Raw genomic sequence first — 6,271 nt, forward strand, 5'->3', positions numbered from 1 at the left:
TTTGATACAACCTTAAAAAAACCCCACCTTCTGGGGGTGCCCAGTTGGGTGGTTCCCTTGAGGTCAGCAGCTCTTTGCTAACCTGATCAGACACAGTACCCCACCTCCACCAAGTAGAGAGGAAAGACAAAAATGCTATAAATCAAACCAAAACAAGCAAACAGAAAACTTTACGTGATAAAATTGGGTGGAAAACCAAATAATAGTGGTAGAAACACTAGCAAAAATGAAGTTCTAATTATTGAAAAAGGCAGCAATGGGAAATTATAATTGAACTAGAAAAATTGAGAAAGAAAAAGGGTCTGTATGGAAAAGGTTGAACTTAAAAAACAAAACAACATCAACAACATCAAAATAAACAAAAAAAACAACCATACCAAAGAAAAAAAAACACAACCAAAAACAAAGCAGTATGTATGTTATTAAATATTGTCTGGGCAACACGTGGTCTTCTGGGGTATGAGATGTTAATCACAGTTCTGATACTACTGGTGGCTGCTGATTTCTTAAACCCCAGCAGGTAGACACCCTAAATCTCTCTTCAGCCCACTTAAAAGTCACTTTGAACTTGTAAACTTGCTGAGCAGAAGCTTTCCCAGGAAAGTGCTTGTCGCTGGAATCACTGCTGAAGTGGCTATCCACTTACCCAGTGTGCCAAAACCGGTCTCACTCTGCCCCTGAGGGTTAGGGCTTCAAGGCAGCTCAGACCCCGCCCTTAGGCTACTCGGTCACTGGATTACCAGCTCCCACCCGATTCTAGCTCTGCGACCCTGAGGACGGAGCTTGCTGGGGCAGATCACTCACAATGGCTCCCTGTGACCCACAGCCAAACACTATTAGCTCCGTCTGGCTTAGCGGCTCAGACTGGGGCCCTAGACAAGGGCCAAAGTTCTCCGCACTCCCGCTCAGGCTCTCCTCAAGGCAGTTCAACTGAGTGCCAAGTCCAAAGACACCAAAACAGTTCACAGGTAAGGCCTTTCCGGTTTGCAGTCTCGCTGCTACTGAACTTACAGTTGCAGGTGGGTTTAGATGGATTGAACACACACGATCACTTGCCATTTTTCCACTGTTTTAGTCCTCCTCTTGGGGTCCAGAAGTCGCTTGCTGACTCCCTGTATCCTCACAGGGGTGATGATAGGCAGATCCCACCAGCCAGAGATGGCCTGGAGTCCTATCTCCCCAGACTCACAGTGCCCAGATGCAAGGAAGCTGTTACTCGGCCACCATCTTGCTCCACCTCCTTAAGAGGTGTTCTTAATATAGCATTTTATAATTCACCTCAAATGTTAGCAAACTCTTTTTTATCTTTGGCTTTCAAAATTTATCAACCTCAATCATAATACCAAACACTTGATGCCGATCGCATGTGTCTGTTATTTGTTGTTCACTTAAACATGCCTGTCCCTGATGACTTGTAAAGTCCCCAAAACAGTTTTTTCCAGGTTGATTTTTCCCTGTATCTCAGCATTGAAGTAGCTGTTGAAAGTGATTTCACTGGCAAGATAAAAATTTGGTGACACATTTAAAAGGCTTATTCTCAAACAATGGATTGACTCAAATATCGACAATACAAGATGAGCTATTATGCCAAAATGTGTTCTATTTTTCAGATTTTAATTTAAAACCTACAAGTTGTTTTGCATGTTTACCTTATTCAGTGTGTAACATATTTGCATATATGTTTGTTTTCTGTATAAATACTGAATGATTAAAACGTGTTCTCTATAAACTTACATAAATATAGTAGCAATGTGGTAGTAATAATAACAGCTAACATTCATTGATTGCTTACTGTCAATCTCTGATCAAAATGCTTTATAGGTATACTGTATTATACACTCAAACTTGTGTGGCAGATAAAATTATTCCTATTATATAGAAGTCCAATAATTTGCTCATGGTTAGAAAGCTAGGAAGTTCTAGAGCTAGAATTCTCCCCCATTCATGCTAACCCTGATGTTTACAGAATCTATGGTGATTTTATATTAATCAAAATTCAAAGATGCAGAAGTTGTGAAGAGTCCCTGTCTCTAACCATTTATTGTCCTGAATAAAAATATACCCTATGAATTTCCCCTCCTCTGATGATGTCTTAAGGAAATAGTTATATAAGCAAAGAGTATGTATTACAATATATTATTAAATTGTTAAAATAAGATAGACATCTGTGTACATAGCTTGATACAATATACCCAAGTACTGGCACTTATTATGGTCATATAATAGCAGCATTATTTGTGATGTTATGTTTTATATTATGGAATCTCTACTTTAAAAAATCAATCAGGGGCATCAGGGTTATATAGCAGAAGCATTTTGAACCTACAAAAATGGATATGTTCTGACAAAAATATAAAATTGACAGGAGATTTTCACATAAGTTGACTTAGATTTGCAACAGAATATACTAAATACTCTTTGTTGTGATTACAGACAAATATGATATCTTAGCATATATGAAACAATACAATAATTAGCTGATAATGGATTGTTTTAAAAATACATAATCCTAGAATTATTGACTATCATATTTAGAATATATGGGTACATGTGTAATCCAAACAAGTAAGAATATCTTTTGTATATAAAACAACCCAAATCTGAGTCCTTGGGTGAAATTGTTTTTAAAAAATATTTCATATCAGGGTGGCGCCTGTGGCTCAAAGGACTAAGGCGCCGGCCCTATGTGCCGGAGGTGGCGGGTTCAAACCCAGCCCTGGCCAGAAACTGGGGAAGAAAAAAATATATATATATTTCATATCTTCTCAGAAATACATGTAAATATATTAAATATATCTTATATACAGTGAAAATATATTTAAATATATAAACATATAAATATAAGGATGCAAAAATATATCTTTAAATGTTCATAAATAATAAAAATACACAGGCAAACATTATATATCAATTTATTATATTTTATTCTTTATTATACAAGTATCCAGAGATGGGAACCATTTTCTTAAGATCACTTATGGGCTAAAATGCCTCAAAATTAAAATATCATGTTAAAAATGTACTTTCAGGGATCATTTCTTTTGTTCATTAAAAGATAATGTTATTATCAGACTCACAAGAGACTTAGCCAACAGCCAGTATTTAAAAACAAGTCAGATTAACTTCTAGTTTCTGATTCTGCAGGTAAGAAGCTTAGAAGCCGACAGTCTGTCCTAACAAATAACAGCTAAACAAATTGAAAAATCTGCAACTTTTCTGTTCTTACTATCAGAGAAGTGAGGTTACAGAGGAAACAACTGCCCCCAAAATTGCAGAGATAGACAGATACAGAGAATAGCAATTTACCAGAGCAGAAACCTCTAAGAGAACCACTTTGGGGGCAGGAAAATCTGTAATTGAGGAATTGCTGTAGGTTCAATGTGGACAAATCTGTGAGTTAAAAACTATAGGAGCATTCATGGGATAGTCTAATGCTTTGTGAGTTTTACCTCCAAGAGGCTTACCAGGTCTTCACAGTTGATACCAGAGATAAATCCCCTCATTCCTCTAGCAAGAGAAGGAGAGAAGTGAATATTTTGAGCTGCACACAAGTAATTCTGCTTCTCTCTCTCTCTCTCTCTCTCTCTCTCTCTCTCTCTCTCTCTCTCTCTCTCTTTTAAACAAGGTCTGTCCTTAGGAGAAACTATGTTGCAAAGGCCTAACATTCTAGAGTTTTAGTAGAGCCCAACTTAGCTGAAGGGAAGGGAAATATCCAACTCTAGCTCCCTCTAGTGGGAATGGGAAATACTGAACTCTCCACACTCCTGCACATCCTGTTCCATGTATTAGAGAGGGTAAAAAAACAAGTGAAAAGCACTTGTGAAACTTACAGTCTAGGGGCACAGACTCAACAAAAGGTTAATTATAGGACTATAAAACGCTTCCCCTCTCCCGCACATTATTACTACTTTACTAAAGGTCATACACCACAGTTCCTATCACCTAGTACACCATGTCTACTTTTTAACGAAAAAAATTCCAAGTCATACTAAAAGGCAAAAATCACTGTTTTAAGAGACTGAACAAGCTTGGGGCCAGAGTCAGATATGGCAGGAATGCTGGAATTATCAGATCAATCGAAAATTTAAGGAAGAAATTATACCAAGTCTTTACAATCTCTTCCATAAGATGGACTCAAAGAGAATAATGCTTAACTCATTATAGGGGGCCAGCATTATCTTAATTAAAAAATGAAACAGAGATATTACAAGAGAAGAAAGATACATCCCAATATCTCTCATGAACATAGATGCAAAAATTTTCAACTAAATATAACAAATTAATCCAATAATATATGAACAGAATTATGCACCATGATTAAGTAGATTTTATCCCAGTTATGCAAGGCTGGTTGGGCATTCAAAAATTAAATAATGCAATCCATCATAGCAACAGCCTAATGAATAAGAATCACATGATCTTTTCAATAGATGCACAAAAAAAATTCTGACACATTCCAATATCCATTCATGATAAAAATTCTCAGCGAAGAAGGAATTCAGGAAAACTTCCACAACTTCAAAAAACATACTTCCATCGCTACAAAATACATACAGCTAGCAGCATACTTAATTGTTAGAAACTTAAAGCTTTCCTGCTAAAATAAAGATAAAAGCAATGATGGCCCCTTCCACCACTGCTTTTCAAGGTCATACTAAAATTCCTAGCTGTCCTTTATGAAAGATAAAATAAGACAAGAGAGGAAATGGAAGGAACAGATAGTCCTAAACTTATAATGAGGTTATGTCTGGATAAAGTCATCATAAGTGGAAATTATCATAAGTCAAAAGTGCATTTCAACTTATCATATTTTCAGTATATGATGAGATTTTCAACTTATGATAGGTTAATGCAATTATAACCCTATCTTAACTTTAGGAGCATACTGAATGCACATTGTGTTTGTACCATCATAATGTTGAAAAATTTTAAGTTGAATCATTATAGGTTAGAGACCATCTGTATACAGATTGGGAATGAAGAAATAAAATTGTTTTCGTTTGCAGATAATATGATCTAGTATGTAGAAAACCCTAAAGAATTGACCAAAAAACGCCTGGAACATTGCCGTGTGATGTTACGCAGAAAATACTCTCCACTTTTAAGGACTGATGTGATTAGGTTATTACCACTTACATAATCAAAGATAATCTCCCAATGACAAATCCATACCCTAATCACATTCGGAAAGTCCTTTTTATCATGTAAATTTGCATGTTCTCAGTTTTCTCCTGGAGCTGAATTGGCCAGTACAGTAGCCATTGGTCACATGTGGCTATTGAGCATGTGTAATGTGGCTAATCCAAACTCAGACATGCTGTTAGTGTCAACACACACTGAATTTCAAAGACTCAATATGAAAAAAGTAAAATATTTTATCATTAATTTCTAATATTGATTGTAGATAGAAATGGTGATTTTTAGGGGTACTGTGTTCAATATATGTATTATTAAAATAATTTCAGATATTTCTTTTCACCTATTCTAATGTGGCTGTTAGAACATTTAAAAATTACATATGTGACTTACCTCTGTGGCCTGAATCTTATTTGCAATGGACAGTGTTGGTCAAAACATTTCTAATTACTGAAACATTCCCCCTCATTCCTTCTGAGATGAATTTTTAATTTATAAGTTAATGATAAAACTGTACAAGTAAAAACAAATATACTTAAAAGATATGGTAGAAGGTTAAAATATTAAAATTAGCATTTTTAAAATTCCTTATTGAGTTTTGTCTTTTGGTAAATTCTTGGAAGACAATTGGCCCAGAGTGTATTTATAAATAAGTCCACTATCAAAAATAAGTGGGAGTTTAGAAGATACTGGAGCTCTGTGTATTAGATTCTGCCCTCTGGCCTATTTAACTCAGAAATATTTGTCACTAATATATATTTCTCTTGTAGTTTGTAGGAAATCATTTGCTATATTAGAATCTCCCGTGGAAAACTGAATTGCATAGGAGAGATTTAGTAAGGAGGTAACTATCACCTTTGAATTTCTTAGAACATGAGAATGTTAACTTAGTCTAATCACTCTACAGCCACAAACAAGCTCTGTGTTTAGACACAGAATCTAACTATGAAAGGAAGACGTGGTGAAAAGGATTGGCAAAAATGCTACAGGTGCTGGCAAAGATTTGTTGTGTTATAAGTGGACCAAAGAATTGGCATTTGAGATTGTTAGTCTTACAAAAAGAAACATCAAGACTGGAATGTCACTATAATCGGCAAGCCATGTGTCACCTTTTTTGTTTTTTGAAGGAAAAATA

This window comes from Nycticebus coucang, chromosome X (genome assembly GCF_027406575.1).
Source record: "Nycticebus coucang isolate mNycCou1 chromosome X, mNycCou1.pri, whole genome shotgun sequence".
Lineage (NCBI taxonomy): Eukaryota > Metazoa > Chordata > Mammalia > Primates > Lorisidae > Nycticebus > Nycticebus coucang.